Raw genomic sequence first — 21499 nt, 5'->3', positions numbered from 1 at the left:
GATGCCGTAGAAGGCGCTGTCTGGGATGGTGTTGGTAGTGTATCTGTCTAAGCGGTGCGTGCTGCGGTGCATGCAGTGGCAATCAGGTGAGTTTGAGGGCCATACAGGGCACTTGGGGATGTGGTTTTCTTGCGGAAGTGGCTCGGAAGTAGCCCCTTGCCAGTAATCAGACCTAGCGGAGCAAGGTTGCTGGAGCAGAGGGCGGTCATGGCCATGTTCGTCACGGGCCCAGGCGGTCTAATGTGTGTGTGCCAGTATGGGAGTGAATGGGTAGGCTGTGTGGTAGCGGTGTGCACATTTTCTTATTTATATATAATAAATGAGGACTCGGGTCCCCGAGTATCTGGTCCAGCCCAAAGGCTGTGTGCATGATGGATGCATGCTAGAGGTGGCCTAGGTAAAGGCCGACGTACGGTTGGCAGGTGGGGTGCCAAGGTATGGAAGCCTGGCGCCGGGGGACTGAGCTGTGGATAGTCTAAGTCAGTAATCATGTGCAGCATTGGTGCATTGAGATGGGTGGTAGACGGTGAGAAGGAGAAGTGTGGGACTCCAGTGGTTACATGGCGCAGTGGCCCGGGATAGATTGAGCGGCTGGTGTTCATTAAAGTGCCTTGTAATGACAGCGTGGCTAGTGGGTGTGTGCTTACCTGTATGGCCGGCGAGGCCTCTGGATACAGGGTGAGCGGTCACAGCGATCTTTCAATCCCAGGCAGCCATCTTGTATCTCTATTTATATGGTATCTGTGCACCCATTGGCCAGTCAGACCCAGGCAAGGCGGGTTCTGGTAGGACAACGGGTTGTCATGGAGATATGTCAAAAAATGGAATGCAAGCCACGTCAATGGGGAGAGGTCAATAATAGCCAACTAATAGATGTGTTGGGTGAGCAGTTATCAAGCGCCAGCACAAAATAATTGCAGAATTTCACGGGTGGAAAGGGAGGGGCCAAACATACAGTCTTAAGATTGTAACGGTTGCAGTACGTGACCAGTAGCGTTGGGTGGTGCGACGGGCGGGGGGGCTGAGTTACACAATCAGGGAGGACAATGGGTGACACAGGTTGCCTGTCACTAGGAATCGCATGAATGTGTGAGATATAAGGAGTTCTGTTCTTGTTATCCTACAGGGTCATTGTGAAAGAGAAGGTAATAATGCTAACTAGGCAACCAAAGGCGTTTGTCGTGGGGACGGGGGTGGATGACACAGGGTGTCTATCACCGATTATAGCACAGGTATACCAGGCGCAGTGAGTGACTCATGGAGTAGGGTGCTGGGACGGGCAGCATTGGGAGGGGGGTTCAGATGTCGGATGTCATGACCAGTGGGAAAAGATCTTATATATCTTATCGAGTCATTGTGCGCAGGTGAGGAAGAGTCCAACCTGGGTAGCCAATGATGTGTGTCATAGGGACGAGGGGGGTAGTAGTACCTTATTATATGAGGATGGATTACCGGGGATTACACGGATTGATGGTAACACAATGCATTGTATTGTGACACAAAAAAAACAGCTTATATATATTTTACAGAGTCATTGCACATGGGTTCGGGGGTAAAGTCAACCTTGGGACCAATGAGGTGTATCAAACCACAGTTACAACGTTAGCCACTTTCAAAAGAAAACATTAAGCTTGTGTTCAGAGTTGAGGCTTAGGCTGAGAGTTCTGTATTTACAGAGGAGTTTGGCCTCCTGCTGACAAGTCTAAGTTCCCTGTCGCCGCCTCTCTAATTGCTTTTGATGATTTCCAGTCCCACAAATCGTACGTTCTCTTTATTGTCAAGTTGGTGTTTTTCCTGCCAATGTAGTGCCAGGGGATATCTTGCGTCTTGTGAGTTCAGTAGACGCAGGTGTTCTCTGATTCTGGTTCTTAGTTCCCTGATGGTGCTGCTGATATATTTCAGATTGCAGGTAAACATAATCACATAGATGACAAACTTGAATTTGCAGTTTATGAATTGGGTGACTTTGTGGCTGTGAGTTTCACTAAAGTGGATCAACTTTGGTGCATGTTCCACACATATTGAAACCGGCAGCATTTTTTAATGAGAGCCAATTAAGGTTCTTAGTTACAGAGGGTGTCATGAATGATGGGCTGAGCATGGTGCGCAAAGTGGGTACAACAGTCAGGGCCGGGTAGGTATCCGTTGTTGGATATCTGTGTCGATGCTTAGGAGGTGCCAGTGTTTGTTGATTATTCTTTGCACTTGGTGACTGAGCGGATGAAATCTGGTCACATATCGTATGAAATCTTCCTGTGGCTTTTGGAGTCAGTAGCGTTTTGCAGGCCTGTTGGTAGCCATAGGTATGGCTGTTTCAATCGCATTTTCCGTGTATCTTCTCTCTGAGAATCTTCTTTGTAATAATTTGCATTCCACATGGAACGCCTTGTTGGTACTGCAATTTCTCTTGGCTCTTATAAATTCTCCTTTGGGGATGCTGTCTATCACAATACTCAGATGGCAACTTGAGGCAAACAGGACCAAGTTCACTTCGGTCAGTTTTCTGTAGGTGGTTGTTTTCAGTTAATTGAGATTCAAAGTGATTGTGATGTCTAGAAAGTCAATGGAGTGATCACTGTAAAACCCTGTTAGTTCATGCCCAAACTGATTATTGTTTAGGTAATCCTTGTAGGTCTCTAGTTGGTCAGTGGTGCCTGACCATATCATCAAAACATCATCGATGTAACTGTACCATTTGTGTCAGAGGTGGTTGTAGTCTGTGTTGGAGAGAGCGTGAACCTGCTCATATTGAGTCATAAAGAGGTTAGCCTTTGCTCGCGCATATGTAGCTCCCATAGCGATGCCCTTAATCTGTTTGTAATATACTTCATTGAAAATCACAATGCTCTTTAGTGAGAACTCAAGAAATTCTTTCGTCATTTCCAAGTGAGATTAAAAGGATGCCAATGCTTTGGCATATGTGAAGTCAATGGCTTTAAGAGCCAAAACATGGTTGATTGCAGTAGAGTGCTTTCACATCCAAGGTAATGAGTAGGTAATGAGGTTTCTAGATCACATCCTGCAGTATAAAGAGTGTGTGCATAGTGTCCCTTAGGAAGGTCAGTATTTTGGGTACCTCGGGAGCATGTATATTATTAATGTACTTGGCAGTTGGTTTGATAACCCAACCAATAGCTCTAAGAACGGGTCTTCCTTCTTGTATTCTGGTAAAATCCTTGTGTACTTTGGGGAGAAAGTAAATAGTTGGCATTCTGGGGTGATCCGTTCTGAGCAATGTATGTTCATCGTTGGTTAGTAGTCCACGTTTGTGCCATTTGCCAAAAAAGCTCTTTGGCTTGTCTTACAATAGTGGTGCTTGGGTTGGCTAGCAGTTGCTCATAGCATTTGGGGTTGAAAGGTGTGTGGTGGCCATTTTAATGTAGTCTGATCTGTACAGGATTACTATATTTCCATCTTTGTCCGCTTCTTTCATTACTATTGACGTTTTCTGCCTTAGAGTCTTTAATGCTCTTAATTCCTCTGTGATAAGGTTACTGTGTCTCCTATCTTGTTTACGTATCATTCTGTCCTCCAGGTTATGGATGTCACGAGTGACAGCCTGTTGAAAAATGTCTGTTGCACTGTCCACTTGTATAGTAGGAGTCAACTTTGATTTTCTCTTTAGTTCTGGTATATTGAGGTTGTGTTCTTCAATATCCAGGTCTTTAAGAATGTCTCTTTTGGAGTGGGTCGCCGGCCACACAGGTAAGCATAGACCCCCTAGCCACGCTGTCATTTAATAGCAACTTAATGAACACCAGCTGCTCAATCTAGCCCGGGCCACCACGCCCTGTAACTACTGGGATCCCACACTTCTCCTTCTCACTATCTTGCCCCCATCTCAACCCACCAATGCTGAAAAGGATCACTGACTTAGACTATCCACAGATCAATCCCCCGGCGCCGAGCTTCCATACCTTGGCCCACCACCTGCCAACCGCACTTCGACCCTTACCTAGGCCACCTCTAGCATGCATCATGCACAAAGCCTTCGGGCCGGATCAGATACTCGGGGACCCGAGCCCTCAATTATTATATATAAATAAATATGTTCCCACCGCTACCACACGGCCACCGCGCCATGTAACCACTGGGGTCCCACACTTCTCCTTATCGCTGTCTTGCGCCCATCTCAACGCACCAACGCTGCACAGGATCACTAACTAAGACTATCCACAGATCACTCCCCCGGCGCCGGGCTTCATACCTTGGCCCCCCACCTGCCAACCGTACGTCGGCCCTTACCTAGGCCACTTCTAACATGCATCATGCACACAGCCTTCAGGCCGGACCAGACAGTCGGGGACACGAGCCCTCAATTATTATATGTAAATAACTATTTTCCCACCGCTACCACACAGCCTGCCCATTCACTCCCATACTGGAACATGCATATTAGACCGTTTGGGCCAATGACGAATACGCCCACGACCGCCCTCTGCTCCAACACCCTCACTCCTCCAGGCCTGATTACTGCCAATGGGATACTTCCGAGCCACTTCCACAAGGAAACCATGACCCCCAAAGGCCCTGTATGGCCCTCAAACACACCTGATCGCCACTGCATCAAGCACCGGTTAGACAGATACACTACCAACACCAGCCCAGACAGCACCTTCGATGGCATCTGCCAACCCTCTCCCTAGGGCACTGGGGTTACCATTAGGCTCACCAAATCCCCACCGTTAATACACTTCCCATTGGGTCACAGGACACAACCTCACGCCTGCGCCACACACCAGCTACTCAGCGGCGCCACCCCAACCCTGCCTTCCACACCCTCCGTTAGCACAAACCCCCCCATACAGGAACCATACGCCCCACCACCTTACTAATTTCATGTTCTCTCCCCTTGTAGCTGCTATCCAGCCTCCTTAATGAAGGAACATGACTTCTCATTTATCTTCCGGTAAAAACCTCCTCCCACCTCTTAAATTCCCTCTAATATTGAGCTTTATCCGTTCTAATCATCTAAATCTTCTTCCCTCTTTCTTTTCGCCCCTTGGTGCACCTCCGGCCTATTACCAACTGGGCTATTCCAATTGGTGACTATCATGTTTTATTTTCTAAAACTTGACATGCATATATCTATCAAATCTTACTCAACTTGTCACTATACTGCTCAAATGCAATTTGTATGCCCTTCATGTAACCTGACAATGTTCTTTGTCACGACTCGCATCACCACCCACGGCAACTAGCCACCCACCACAACACCAATTGGCAATTTCACTATGGCACAACATCACAGCCTTGATAAAGACCTGCAGGTCGAAACATGTGTCGGCTTATTTCATGTAAATGGCACTACATGTGCTCTAAAAACAGCAGGACCTTCATGCCAATAAATTCAACACAACACTACTAGCCAATTAGGCTCATCATTTGCTTTTGCCAGACGCACTACCCTAACGGGTGACATCGTTTGAAATCCGGCGCCTAGACAGACAGGGTTCCCAACCCTTCCTTTGAGCATTGTCCCTTGGGAACCCTTGACCAGGCAGCAGGACGAAACATTTAAGACAGAACAAGATCAGCGCTTGGATCCATCGTTCCACTAATTCTCTTGCTGGTACATACACTTAACTTGTAAAACTTGCTACAAAATGAGTGCCATTGCCATGTACATAAATGCACCAGAAAAGCCATGCAGTTACAGTGCTGTGGACCGCCTGAGACAAGCAAACATGCAAGAGTCCCCAAATTATTATATAGGGCAAATAGCAGAAGCCTCGAAAACCAAAAACCCATAGCGAGAAAGAAACAAGCCATGCACACATCCATGTACTTACCTGGAAGCAGCTTGGCAGCAAGGATGCGAGAATTATAGGAAGGACCCTGAAAAGCACTTATAATGGCCTGGACAGATGAATTACCAGGAAACCGCCCAAAGCCACAAATCTCCAAGGGATAAACAAAGCAAAAAGGCAGGATACAGAGAGTACTTCTGCAGACTTCCTATAGTCCACAGCTCGGGAAACTTACAAATCACTGTACACTATCCCACAATTCTACATGAGGCAATGTTAGGCAGAAACCTGTGCAGTTCCCTCTGGGACCACTGCAAAAGATTCAAGACTACAGGTGTTTGGCAGTAAACCCACTTGGTAGCAGTCTGTACCACACAGATTCACTTGGTAGCTGTGGCTGAGCAGTCAGACTTCCCTCAAGAAGAGTTAGGCAGTGTACAGAGTATTCACAATAGGTCAAAAGAACATAGTAGAACAAGTAAACACTGACCAGGGATTGGTGTAAAAGAGATGAACAAGTTACTTCTTACCTTGTAACGTTCTTTCGACGGGATGTTCCTCCGACGTATTCCTCATCTTAGATATCTCCTTCCAGCTCTGCTGGCCTCGGAAAAATTTTTCTCTAGAGGGCGCTGCGCGTCGACGTCCTCCGAGTCGATGTCCCTCGACAGCCGCCGTATCGACGTCGACGTCATCCTGCCTATAAAGGCCGCGCGCAGCGTCCGTTGCTCAGTTCCGTTTTGTAGCCCACAATAATACTTTCTGGACTAACTAATCACCCTGAAGGAGCGTAAGCTGCAACAACAAGGGAAGTAGAACTGCGGGGATGGATGGGAGGGTCGATGAGGAATACGTCGGAGGAACATCCCGTCGAAAGAACGTTACAAGGTAAGAAGTAACTTGTTCTTCGAAGGGATAGTGTCCTCCGACGTATTCCTCATCTTAGATAGGCTCCCATAGCAGTATTCTATATTCGGAGGAGGGAGTACTGACTTCACGCTGTCTTCTATTGATGAATAGAATGCAGTACAGCCCTTCCAAACCTAGTCTCTTGACTGGAGGAGGAATCCAGATTGTAAAAACGTGTAAAGGTATGGACAGACGACCATGTAGCGGCCGCACATATGTCTTTAACCGGCACGCCTCTTTTGAGGGCCGATGAAGCTGCAATACCTCTGGTCGAATGAGCCCTAAGGTTTTGAGGGGGCTCTTTCCCTGCCAGTTTATAACATTCCAGAATGGCTAGAATGATCCATCTGGAAATGGTCTGTTTAGTTATTGGTAACCCCAGCTTGTGACCTGTGTAACCTACAAACAGCTGGTCTGCCTGTCTTATCCTGGCTAATCTACTAATGTAAAAACTTAAAGCCCTCCTAGGGTCTAGCCTGTGTAACCTCTCTTCCTCTTTCCCCGGGTGAGGAGGAGGATAGAAAGATGGTAGGGTAATCTTCTGAGTGATATGGAATTCAGAAACCACCTTTGGGAGGAAATTAGGCTTCACTTGCAGGACAACTTTGTCTTTGTGAAAGATTGTATGAGGGGGTTTACAAGAAAGAGCTTGTAATTCGCTCACCCTTCTAGCAGATGTAAGTGCTATTAATAAAACAGTTTTAAGGGTAAGGAATCTTAACGAACAAGAATGGAGAGGTTCGAAAGGTGTACCCATCAGGAAAGTTAGTACTAAGTTTAAATCCCATAGGGGAACTTGGAATGGTCTTGGGGGATAAACATTGGTTAACCCCTTTAGAAACTGTATTACCAAGGGTAATTTGAAATAGGATGGTTCTTCCGCAGTACGCTTAAAGATGGATAGCGCTGCGAGATAGCCCTTAATGGTGCCAATTTGAAGGCCTGAATTTGCCAAATATAGTAGGAAGGACAAAACCATTGGTGTACCACATGAAAATGGGTCGATATTCTGTTCTCTACACCAGCTGCAAAATCTGTTCCAACGGCAGCGGTATAAAGACTTTGTTGCTGGCCTCCTTGCCGAAAGCAACACCTCCATAACATCATCAGGGAGGTCCCAATCCTTGTACCTCAGCCTTTCAGAAGCAAAGCGTGAAGGTTGGGGGTTTTGATGTCTGGATGGAGAACCTGACCTCTCTTCTGTGAGAGTAGGTTCTCTCTGAGTGGAAGTCGAATTGGAGGGCAGATGGACAAGTCTAGAAGGTCCGGGTACCACGTTCTCCTGGCCCAATCCGGGGCAATTAGGATCATGGTTCGCCGGAATCTTCTCAACCTCCTGATCATTTGAGGAATGACAGGGACCGGTGGGAACGCGTACAGAAGCGGAAACTCCCAGTCCACTATGAACGCGTCTCCCAGAGCTCCTCTCGGGGGAAATTCCCTTGAGCAGAACAGGTCGCATTTCCTGTTTAGGCTGGTGGCGAACAGATCTACCTGAGGGGTTCCCCAAAGGGCGAAGATCTCTTGAAGGACTTCCTGAGCTAGCTCCCACTCGTGGGAGACTGTGTTCTGCCTGCTCAGAGCGTCCGCTGTCAAATTCTTCTCTCCGGCTAGGTGAACTGCCGATAGAGAGATTCCTTCTTGGATTGCCCAAAACCAGAGCTGCATCGCCTCTCTGCACAGGGGTAGTGATCCTACGCCTCCTCTTTTGTTGAGGTAATGCATGGCCACCGTGTTGTCCGTCATTATCAGGACGTTTTTCCCTTGTACAGCTGGCAGGAACGCCTTCAGCGCAAGTCTGATGGCTCTCAGCTCTAACAGGTTGATGTGTAGTCTGGACTCCGATGGAGACCAACGACCGCTGATGGTCAAGTCGTTGGCGTGGGCTCCCCACCCCGTGAGTGAGGCATCCGTGACTACTGTTATCTCCGGCCAGGGTTGCCAAAACTGTTCTCCTTTCAGAATGTTCTCCTGACAGGCCCACCACTGAAGGTCTCGAGCCACCCTGCCGGGAACCTGAAGAAGATCTGTCATTCTCCCTGAGAATTGTGACCACTGAGTCCTCAGTGCCCACTGGAGGGATCTCATTCTCAGGCGAGCCTCTGGCACAAGGAAAATGAAGGATGCCATGAGGCCTAGCAACCTCAAAAAGTCAAAGGCTGGGAGATGTTGGGCATGCTGGAACTTGGTAACCATCTGTAGAATATCTTGAGCCCTCACCTCTGGTGGCGAGGCTTTTCCCAGGGAAGTATCCAGGATCGCTCCTATGAACTGGAGTCTCTGCGATGGTATCATTTGTGACTTCTTTAAATTGAGGGAGAAGCCCAGTCTGTGAAGGAAGTGGCACACGTGATTTAGCTGGATCTGAGCTTGTTCCGGAGAAACAGCCCTGATCAGCCAATCGTCCAGGTAGGGGTAGACGTGAATCCCTTCCCTCCTTAGACTTGCAGCCACTACCGACATTAACTTGGTGAAGACCCTCGGGGCGGAGGTCAGCCCAAATGGCAGCACTCGAAATTGATAGTGAGAGTTGCCAATTGCGAACCTCAGGTATTTCCTGTGTTTGAGATGGATAGGCACATGGAAATAAGCGTCCTGAAGGTCCAGAGATACCAACCAGTCCTGGAACTGAAGGGCCTGGAGGATCTGAGAAAGAGTGACCATCTTGAATTTGTCTTTTCTGAGGAATTTGTTCAATTCTCGCAAGTCCAAGATGGGTCTCAGTCCTCCGTCTTTCTTCGGAATGAGAAAGTAAGGGGAGTACCAGCCCTTGTTCCTCTCCGCTACAGGTACCGGTTCTATGGCACCTTTCTCTAGCAGGTCCAAAATTTCCTGCGAGAGGAGCGGATCTGGAGCTTTCTGAGAGCTGATCCCCGGTGGATGACTCTGAGGTATACGTAGGAAAGGCAGGCAGTAACCTTGGGCAACTGTTTCCAATGCCCAAGCATCTGACGTGATAGATCAACCTGCCTCCTACAGGTGTCCTGTGAGGGGAGTCCTCAGAGTGGTTTTGGGGCAGCTGATGCAGATGCCGATGGTAAAGAGGCACCTGCTGTTGCTGCGGCTTTTGAATATCTACCCCGTCCACCTCGGGTAGTTCTTCTTTGACCCCTTTGAGCCGGTCGTCCTCTACCTCTTCCGAATGCGGAGTAGAAGCAAAAGGACTTGCCCCTCGCACAGGTTCCTGTGGGACGAAAAGGAGTCTGACGGATTGCAGCTCCTAGGAATTTTGCTGCTGCTTTTGAAGTTTGCAGTTTCTCTAAACTGTCATCCGCCTTTTTCCCGAACAAAGAAGAGCCATCGAATGGCATGTTCAAGAGTCTGGCTTGCACATCTGGGGCAAAACCCGACCTTCTCAACCAAGCGAATCTCCTGGTTGATGTACTTGCTGCCATTGCTCTGCTGATACTGTCAGCCGAATCAATGCCCGTCTGGAGGGATTCGCACATAGCGTCTTTACCGTCCTGTATAATATTCAGGAACGCATCCCTTTCTTCTCCCTCCGGGATGCAGTCAGCCGCTGTAGAAGCACACTCCCAAAGTGTATGGCTGAACCTAGCAAGGGTGCAAGTAGCATTAACAGACTTTAACGCCATGCTACATGCTGAAAAGACTTTCTTTGCCATAGCATCATATTTTTTATCGTCCCTGTCCTGTGGGACTGTAGGATAAGCCGTCTTGACATCGGTAGAGGATGCTGCTTGTACCACCAGACTTTCTGGGGATGGGTGTTTAGACAAAAACTCTGGGTCTGTGGAAGATACCCTGTACTTTGTAGACAGTTTTTTATTTACTGCTGGTATTACATCTGGGGTTTCCCAGTTTGTCATGATCTTTCTCTGAAGAGCTTTATGAAAGGGCAACACAGGATCCTCTTGTGGGCCTTTGTCAAGAATATCCGTGAGGTCATCTTGTTGGAAAGATTGTGAAGGTGCAGACCACCCCATGAACTCTGTAATCCTGGCCATTAAGGCTCTGTAGGGGGTTTCAGCATGCTCCCCCGGGTCTGGCTTAGCAAACTCCACCTCAGGGGAAGTGTCTAACCCACTTGCCTCATGTAAAGAATCATGAAGATCCTTTAATCTGCGCTCTTCAGAGGAAAATTCCTCTCTAACTGGGGTTACAGGTCCCTGTAACTCAAATGTGTCTTGTTCAGACAAATCACCCTCTTCTAAAATTGAGGATATAGTTCTCAATTGTTCTGAACTCATAAAGGGAGTAAATCCCATTTCCAAGGCAGAGGGTGCCGAACTTGTCATTATTGGCCTCGAAAACGTCGATGTCGTCGACGTCGACGTCGAAGGCTTCGAGCGTGGCGTCGAAAACAGAGGTGGAGGCCTTGAGGACCTCGACAAAATTGGAATTCTACTCGACAATATCGAAGCCATCGACGTCGAGGGCCTGGGGATAGTCACTGGATGTGTGGTAACCGTGACTTTTCTTGGCGTCGACGCCGGCGTCGAGGCTGGCGTCGAGTCGACAGACCCGTGTGTTGAAGGTCCCCTCGACAACGGCGTCGAAGACATCGACCTCGACGCCAACGGCGTCGACGGAACCTTCGAGGAAGGTTTGGAGGTCATAGTCCTGCTCGAGGGTTCGAGACGCGCTCGAGAGGTTTCTTTCGCCGGGTACTGCGACTCGCGGCGTTTTTGACCTTCGGGTCTTTCGACCAGAGCATCGCTCTCGGCAGTCTTCGAGGGGGTCGAGGCCGCTTTCTCGAAGACGCTCATCATATTCTTTCGGAATTCCTCCCATTCAGCCCGGGAACTAAGTTTCGTGGGGCAAGGGATTCTTTTTGGCGAAACAGAGGAAGAAGAAGACGGAGAAGGGGATCTTCGACGTCTCCTCTTCGAGTGCTTCGATCTCGAGGAGTGATGAGACCCACTCCGAGACCTGGAGCGCGAATGGTGACGAGGAGACGAATGTCTCGACTTCGTCGACGAAGAAGAAGCTTTAAAAGTCTTACATTTCTCCAGCTTCCCCCTACGCTCCTTCAGGGCCTTAGCTGTCATGGACATACAGTCCTCGCATTCCGAACAATGGTGTTCAGCTCCCAAACACCACAGACAAATTCTGTGAGGATTGGTCAACGACATCTTTTTCCCACAATCTCGACATTTTTTGAAGCCGGATCGAGGAGTTGTCGGTTCCGACGAGGAACCCATCGAGTACGGATCGAATAACTCGAGGTAAATAGGATTAATCTGACTAAGAACTGAGCAACGGTATTCCGAGGCACTGAGTAAGCGTGGAAAAACGGAACTGAGCAACGGACGCTGCGCGCGGCCTTTATAGGCAGGATGACGTCGACGGCGGATGTCGAGGGACATCGACTCGGAGGACGTCGACGCGCAGCGCCCTCTAGAGAAAAAATTTTCCGAGGCCAGCAGAGCTGGAAGGAGATATCTAAGATGAGGAATACGTCGGAGGACACTATCCCTTCGAAATAATTATTTATTTAAAACCACATCTAGAAAAACACACAGGCACTAATAGTAAGCAATTCAAAAACACGGTCACTAAAAGATATACACTTAGAAGAATATTAGACAAGTCTTAAGTAAAGCCCCACTTATTTTCAGACAGCGGTGAGCGCTTAACGCAGATGGCACTCCAATAATTCGTTTTAAAAGCGAGAGAAAAGCAGAGAATAAATTGAAACAGGTCCGAACACTTTTACAAGAACACAACAAGAGAGGAAGGCAAAGTAAAACCGTGAAGTTAGAGTTCAGAAGGCCGGATCCAAGGGATCAAAACGAAATGTGTCCAAGGTCACACGGTTGCAGTGCACAAAAGTCTTGAAAAGGTTCAAAAAGAGTTGGACCAAAGAAAGGGACCAGTTAGAAGGTCAAGGCGGCCAGCCCAGTCCAGAAGGTTAAGGGGTTATTATTACCTTGTAGCATCCTTTGGAAAGGGAGGCCTGGCGGACACGGTACCTTAAAGTGGTGAGAATACTCCAGTGGGGGCAGTTGTTCCTGGCAGCGGATGCAAGTTGGTGCTTCGTCCGGGGGAAGAGAGAATCTCGTCGGGGAGGAAGACAGGAGTCCGTTGCACTGCCAGGGAAGAAACCAGCCGCGGAGTTTTCAGGTAAAAGGAGCGGTCCTTTTATTCGCGGTCCAGTGGTAAGTGGCTATCCGGTTGCCGGGGTGCTTGGCACGGGCAATTCGACCACAAGACGGTCTGGGGTGCAAAGAGAAGAAGGTAAACTGGTTGTGCCCACCAGTCAGGGGAAGAAGCCTCTCCAGCCGGGAGATCTTCTCTGTCGTCGGGAAGTGGTGAGTCGGTTCCGCAGGGCTCCACCGGTGGTGTCGTCATGGTAGGTCGGCTCAGCTTCTCCCTCGTCGGATTCTCAGGTCCTGTGGCGACTTCTGAAGTTCCAGTCCCCAAAGTCCTGCTTTTATGCAGCACACCCCAATTCACTCAGCCTAGCTGTCAATCAAACATGCTAAGTGGTGAGCCGGCCGGCTCACCACTTGGGCCAATCACACAAGAGTGCGACTTGAGTTACCAAGGTAACTCAGTCCAGGGTGCCTAAACCCCCTCCCACACCCCCTTTGGTACCCAGACAGAGTGGCGCACTTTTGGGGGCTTCTGTGGAGAAGCCCGCCAAAAAAGTGGAACAAAGGGCTCGACTTGGGTTGGAGTCACAGAAGAGAACACGAACGCCATTTTAGAATCGAGTCCTGGCAAAAAATACCAACCGGCGAATTGATATTAAATAAATAAACCGGCGGTATGTTCGAGGCTATGAGAATTAAATAATTAAAGTTGGTAGCCTCGAACAATGGGAAAATCCCATAGGGATATATTCGCGGTCAAATATAAAAAGTAGTATCCACTGCCACCAGCCAAAACTTGATCAGGGGGGATGGAACGTGCCCCCTCGACTAACAGACCCCGGGGCAATCGAATTGCCCCGACCAGTACGTCCATAATATGATGGTTTGTACTGGTTTCTGTTAATAATTTGGGACTAGTAAAGCCAATGTTGACTTTACATGCCCTGGGAGAAAGTAGTCAGTCCCAGGGTATGGAGTCTATGGTGGGGTGTCACTATGACACCCCTGTGTTACTGCACGGAGGGTGCTGTGTAACACACATAGTAAAAACACGAGACCCTATGGAGTAAAGGACCCCATAGCCCATAAAACACATTAACAGTCAAAGGAACACCATAAATCATGTCCAAGAGTGGGAGAAAAAAGTCTCACTCTTGGCAGGAGAAAAAAACAAACTCCAGAAATCCAGCAAAGCTGCTGGGGGACTCACTAGGTTAGGAAATTCAGCCTAAAGAGAGAATTCTCCCTAACAGGCAAGGGTCAATTTTTTCACTCCACGCCGGCTCACAGGCCCTCAATGTTAGTATTAAAGCCCAGGAACCAGTGGGCTCTGCCCCAACCAGGAACAAGCAGTTAAAACAGGATCCACAACTCTGGAAGAGGCATCACAGCAACGCGCACTGCAGGTGGCACTTGCAGTTATCTGAAACATAACCTGTTATATGCTAACAGGTGGCCCCAATATGCACTCCTGAGGGATGGAACGATCCCAACGTCACATTTTGCACATGTTGTAGGTTCAACCAGGGTGACCGGGTCACAGAACACGTTGTTCTACTTAAATGTTCAAAGATTTTCAGTATCAAATCAAAGATAGACTGTTAGTACCTAAATGTATGTCAATCTTTCAGTGGAGGGCCTTCCTCTGGCCCAAATCATTCTGTATTCGAAGTATTCAACAAAAAAACTACTACAGATTCAATCGATTAGTTTCAAAATATAATTAGGAAGACAAATGTCCTAAGGAAAGAGAATAATGCATCAAAATCAATTGTATGGGTTTAAGCATCGATATATACAAGCTCTTCTCATATGTTGGTCACATACTAATAGTTAGTTGTGTTGTATTCCACACAACTTTACTTAACAGTGTCACAAAACAAGTTTTTCAACATATGTATGCTCATTCGCATCTAATAAGCTCCACTATTGATGGAGTGATTGCCAACGCGTTTCGAATTTCTCCTGAATCCTTCTTCAGGGCCTTGGAGCATACTATTCCTTATTCATGTGTTCAAACTTGCCCGTCTGGATATGCACCTGAAAGTTAACACATAGGGGTTTGGTTTAGACAGGTAATAAATAACAAATATATCTATAGTGATATGCATTGAGTGTGTAAGCACACTGACCTTAAATCTTCCTTGTAGATAAATGTGGTCCTCGTGGACTGTATTCCATCATCATACAGTTCTTGAGAGAATATATACTTTCGCTACCATGTGTCAACCAGATTGCTGGAACTTCAAGTCTTCAACAGGCTGTAGTGATGTAAATCTTTCACAGTCTTGCTGCTCATCATGAGCCTTCAGATTTAAAGAACTTCTGGCGTGTTAGTGCATTAACACAATCACGTTGATCTAGAGATAAGAGGTGTGGAATGTTGTGAATAGCGTAAACCCCTTAAGATTAAGCACACCTTTTTAGGTCACAGTGGTATCAGTAATATTCATTGACTACAGGGCATGCATGCGTCTGCATTACAGTTCGGGATACGGATTGTTGTAAAGGACATAAAATGCTTAAAATGAAGGTCATCTATTAGGTCACGGTGAGGGTGGTAACAGTAATATTCCTTATCTACAGGGGATGCATGTACCCTCATTATAGTGCATTAATATTCCATAGACCTCACAACTGCACGTGAGTCTTATAGTTAACTTTGTGTATGGCATGTGTACGTGCAGTGCTGCCGAAAATTCGAGCATTAATGTATTAACCCTCATTTCACTATATGTACATAAAAAACATAAATAGTGTGCAGATGTCATGTAGTGACAAACATGGCTCACCCGTGTAATCTGGAACAACGTCCCACGCCAGTCTCTAAGGCGTGTAGCCGCTGAGCTAAGTGTTTATATGGTTGCCATGCAACCAGCAGGCATGCGTATTTCATCGTCCAGTGGCCATCTTTGTGTGGGAGCCAACCCGTCGATATGGTAACGTACATATCGTATACCTTCTGTGTTTAAAAAAGAAAGCTGCCATTCTATCACTGAAAATAGCGTTAACAAAAATTACGTGAACTCGTGATAGGCATCGGCTGTCTGCCCCTTCCCCTGTCTATCGGCTGGGTGCCTCACCTCCTTCAAACTATCCCGACCTGGGGTTCATGAATCGCTGCAGTTATCTGAAAACCCGCCTATAAAAGTAATGAGGGGTTACAGGGAACGAAAGGCCCTCAATGCCATCCCGTTCCACCAACACACAATGCTGCTTCAATTAAGCAGTAGTGGACGCAGGTTTTCAGCAGGAGAAACTGGTGCAACTCACTGAATCACCGATCAGCAGGTGCCCCTATTGAGAGCCGCCAGGAGGCAGAGGCACATTAACCGGCTCCTCCAAATGTGCTGCAATCACCACGAAGATGGTGGACATCCCGACACCCTTGCACACTGGATGATGTATCTGCCACTTGGGAGCACCGCTGCCCACAGAAAAAGACATTTGGTTTGGTGCAATAACATGGTACCAGTAGACTGGGTCAGGATGAACGCAGGTCCTCTATCCAATAGCATGGGGAGCTTCTTCAATGAGCAGCCATTTTTGCCACTGCTCTCCTGGGCGACCTCTGAAGCAACCAGTTTAAAATCAACTGTTGCCATAGACTTAACAGTGTTATGCAATGAAGCATGCAGGACTATGTTTGGGTCACAAACCAGAGAAACTCTCATCTGGAGGTAGGTCATTGCATAGCCTTCAAAATGGAATTTTATCACCAGTTTGGAAAAAGAGAAGGTAACTAAATCCAATCTTCGATAGCTGCCAGATAAATGAAGGATGGTTCAGTGGTGATGCAAAGTGAATAATTAATGAGAGCACATGTGCCTCATTACAAGTTTGGCAGTAATTCAATGGTAATTCCTCCAAGTTACAGCTGAAATCATTTACTGTTACCACCACTTGGTCCTATGGGGCTACCACGGGATTACAAGTGGCTGTAGGGCGGTGTAATTCCCCATTTATGGAGTCCAGGACTCCATGGGGATTTTAAACATATTTAACCCTGGCAGTATTACCATGCGGTCAATTCGGCAATTTATTTTGTGGAAAAGTAGAGGATTGTGAAACTGTCATGTTTCCTCTGAAAATCGGCCGAAACCTATAATTGGCAGTGTGGGAAAAATGGTGGTCATTTCCCAAAAAAAAAGTGTCAGTAACAGTATTATTGCTACTTTTTTCCCAACCCCCACACTTGTAATGAGGCCCCATGGTCATTGTAAGGGATTGAAGTCCCTCTCCGGGCACCAGTGGCAAAACCAAAAACACTTGCTGCTGTACAAAATGGCCTAGCATGAGCTCATCAGGAACCAGGCGACCAAGTCCAATGATTGAGGGAGAGGGGAAAGTACCTTCCCCTCCTGCTGAGACAGAGAATGGGGAAATTCTGGGAGAAATAGCAGGCTGTGCACTGCCAGAGGAGTGAGGTTTAAAAAACAATACCTGGCTGACCAGTGAGGATTCGCAAGTATTAAAGGATGATACTTTTTCCTTTTGAGAATTGGCTTGTAGCCCAATGGCACCAGTAGAAAAGAGTAATCTGTCAAGAACGTGCTCAAGGGACCCAATGTGCAGACGCTCTCCCCACCCCCTCCACTCAGAGAGGCAAAGTTCCTATATTTGGCATTCGAAGGAGCAGAAAAACTGAGATAGGATGTGAGGAAATAAGGGTATGGTTTAGTGATTGGATGTCGACAGTTCATTAGAAACACAGAGAAGAGGGGAGGACTTGCGTTCTGGGTATGTAGCGGGTTTCTAGGAAGGTTTTGCTCTTTGTCACCTGCTGAGTGACACATATAATGCATTCTTGCATATAACATTAATAGCACAGCTGTTGGGGGGGGGGAGACATGGCCAGCTGTGGTCCAAGATGGTTGCATAGCTGCTGAACTCCGGCTTGCCATTCTCTCCCCCTGTTTTCTAAGAATAGAGGGTGAAGTTTAAAAGTTGAAGAAGTAACCAAAGAATTTGAGGCTTAACCTGCCGCAACTACTGTCCCTACGACTTGCATTAATCCTTCACCAGAGGATGGCATCTCTGGCAGCACCTGATTCAATGATGGCCGATGTTGGGTCCTGACGTAGAGCAAGCTAACCAGCCAAAATGGAAAATCGTCTTGAATCTGGCGTGGGGTACCTTGGAGCTTAAGTCGGGTCCCTAATATTCAACCCACCTGATAGGGGGTGGCGGATGAAGGAATTGCCTGAGGATTGGCGGTGTACCTTAGGAAAGGATTAGGAGCCTATTGGTTCAGTGTCACCCGTCAAGTCACCTGGGATCAAATTCAGGCTTCCTTGGAGCCAGGCACAGGCAGCTGAGGTTAACTGCATGTGACCGGCAGAGGGGTGTCTGAGGAGATGCCATAGGATTCAAGGTGTCATGGAAGAGTTGTTGAGGTCCTTAATGGCCTTGTGTCAACGGGTCTGGACTGATGGGGGAAGCCCACCACCTTTAGGAGCTCAGAAACAATGATTTAAGATGTGCGGCCTCCTCAGTGCAGGGGAGGGTCTGTGCTGCAGCAGCAAGGACACAGATAAGGTGTAAATGGTGCAGCAGGACATGGACTGGAGAAAAGGTGGGCAGTAGTGACACTGGGTCTCATGGAGAGCTGCCCGAGAGAAGCATGATTTTCACGAGGGAGATGTTCTGCTGCAAGAAGGAGATTTACTAGCTGCATGTACTCTTCTCCCTGGTAGAACACTGGATCACATCCCAGAAAGAAAAGGGAGGAAAACAAGAAGGGAGCTATTTCTAGGGGACCCATGTTGGATGGTCTCTTGAGAGCAAACCCTTGTTTGGTAGACATGATGACTGGAAAGGAACTGGAGGATGTGTAGCCCATGGAAATGTTGACACAGATGCTGCTACTGTGATAAGCGGGTCACTCAACTCTGGCAGTATATCTCTGTGCATAACCTAGCAGAATTTGATCGCCTGCATGTCTGCCCTACTTGATGGTATTGACAAAAAGGTTTGCCAATGAGTTACTGGTGCAGCCAACATCAACCCATCTATTGCAGAAATTAAACGTGAAATACTCCCTCTGTGGTAAGGATGGAGGCTAATGGTACAGCTATCCACAAGCTGCAGAGGGAAGGGGCAGCCTTGAGTACTCTATTTGAAGATTTGAAGGTGACCATTGAGATGATCATGGGACTTATCGAGGAGTTGTGGAATCGTTGTAGAAGAGAGAACCTAAGTCTTGAGGTGTTCCTCAAGTGGCATGGTAGGCTCCAAACTGGCAGCTTGGAATCAGCGGTTCTTTTTCGTGTTTTGTGTTCTTGATCCGGAGACCCATGTTATGGGTGTAGTTCTCCATAAAGTATATAGATGGGTCACCTGAGAGCATAATCTTCTGCTAGGCCTAGCGATGTTACAGTGAAATTTAACTCATTCCAAATAACAGAGCGTATACTGAAATGGCCAAGGTAGATTAATAAAATAATATTTCAGAGTTTGTCCCTCCCTTTCTTTCAAGACTTATCACCAGTTACCTTGCAAATAAACCCTCATTCAAGAGACCCATCAACAAACTGAAAAATACTAACATAATATGCCGCTGGATTGTTCTGAATTATGCTAAAAGAGTCAAGACCACGCTTGTGCAGATCCTTTGTCTCGCCTGGAAAATCTAACTGGAAAATGCAGAAAAGAGGTACCAAAGTAATCAAGATGTAAGGTGTGACTTGTGTGACCTAAGTAGTTTTATCCTCATCATCTGCTGTCTTTGGTTTCATTTAGAGTAGGTGTATGAGGGAAATATGGAGTCAAGATGCCACCAAAAGGGAGGCAGGCACTAAGTGGATGTATCTCATGTTTTACTTGGTTAACACTAACATGCTAGTTAAAGATGGAAGTAGATGCTGGATATGTGAGGGGTGGGTTGGGGTCTAGGGTAGTACATGTCGGAGGGCATAATTGTTTGATCTAATTATCGGTAACAGAAGTTGGGTACTGGAGATAGCTGCACTCCAGCTTGCAGTAAGCTGATATTTTATTGTTGGGGCACGTAGCTGGTGTGGGAGGCCTGCCAACGGTACTATAGATAAAGACAGACAACCTTGTTTCAGCTGTATTGGTCACAAGTCATTGGGCATTGGGGATTGAGGGTTTAATAGTGGCTGGACGGGAGGAAGCATCTGTTGAATGTTACCTTTTGGATTGTGTGTATATAAGCAGGAAGGAGTTTGGGGTTGGTTTTGATTGGGTGTTGCTCTTGGTTCCAATTGGGAATGTAGAGAATGCACTATTTCCTTTTTTCTACTGCTTTTTATGCCGGATCAGAGATATGACGCTCCACTCTAATGTTTACAGTAACCATTCAAGGTACCCTCATTAAATGTACAGGGACTACCGGCATAAAGGAATTCAGCTCATAAAACTCCTCGGAGAACCAAGAGTCCAGATTTCCAGACTATACCCAAGAGATGCAGAAGACCTGCAGTTCTTACTCTGAGGTGAAATAAGCATTGCAAAAATCAAATCAAATACAACTTCTTTTACCCATCTAAACTGAAAGGGCTCCACCAAGACAGGTCTTTCTTTTTTTAATCATCGGTGGATGTGGAGTGCTGGATGGACCAGCAAGGCCTGTGGAGAAGAGAGGTAGCAAAGAGAGGACTAAGGCACCCGCTCTCTGATGGCACTTGAGAGTGGTAGTCATGGTAGCTGCATACCTCTTTGCAAGCTCAGTCCTGTCTCAATTGAAGGCCTTGTTACTAATAGCTGTCTTAACAACAGAGTCTGATGTCAATGATACAAGCATGGGAGGGATGCACTGAGCCCGATTTAGGACTTGATCATCCTTTTGAATGATGATTGATAATGTATGGTCTTTGCTATTCTCTTCTGTTCCACTGTGGTCACTCTTGAGGATCAATGAGATTGAAGCTGAGGATTGGGGTGCAAATGATGCTAGCTTTGGGCTTGATCCTCAGATAAGATGGCTGAACTTAATTTTGCGATTTGTACATAACATGTAGCTATCCTGCTAGGAGTCATCATGGTTGACAAACATATTGTGTGTGCAGCTAGTGGGTTTTATTCCAAATAGCGTGAATCACTTACAAACCCCATTTCTTCTTGGCAGATTCTGGGAGTTCATTGGGGAACTGGTTTAGTGTGCTTAGAGACACTGCATTACTGGCTCTTTAACTTGGTTAGTTAACAGCACACTGGTGGTATACTAGGTGACATATTTTATATTACAGTTTAGTTTTTTATTTTGTATGGGCTATGGTGGAGTTGGGAGGGATCTTTTGCAAGTAAAGGCTAGATGTAGTTACAGTACTGGGAGTAGTGGAGTGGAATATTGGATAGGTTGGGATATGATCCAGAAGGTAGAGGGGCTAAGGAGTGAGTGGGTTTCATACCTAAAGTGGATACTTTGGCTATGGTCAAGGGATAGAGAACGGGTGATGCCTGAAAAAACAGAAAAGATTGAACTGAATGTTATCACAGGGAACGTTTCTGGTGTAGATGGCTTTAAGAGTTTTCGAGCGGCCTCATTTAGGCGTTATCATAGGATCCAAGTGGTTTTCTTGTAGAGACTCACTAATTGGCAATTGCACACAAGAAGCTGCAAAATAAATAGGGAGACAGAATATTTGGCACATCCATTTAATCATTTTCTGAGGTGTGCTAATTTGGGTGGCTCAACAGTGTCCCTTTAGAGGTGGAAAAGGTGACATAGACCTGGATGGCAGTTGCATCTTTGTGCTAGGAGAGGCATTGCTCGGGAGGGGGCTGAAGGGGCTATAACCCTGGTCGTTTGGTTGTAGC

The sequence above is a fragment of the Ambystoma mexicanum genome, chromosome 11 (genome assembly GCF_040938575.1).
Source record: "Ambystoma mexicanum isolate Mex_15411 chromosome 11, UKY_AmexF1_1, whole genome shotgun sequence".
Taxonomy (NCBI): domain Eukaryota; kingdom Metazoa; phylum Chordata; class Amphibia; order Caudata; family Ambystomatidae; genus Ambystoma; species Ambystoma mexicanum.
The sequence above is the reverse complement of the archived record's forward strand: the minus strand, read 5'-3'. Positions refer to the sequence as shown.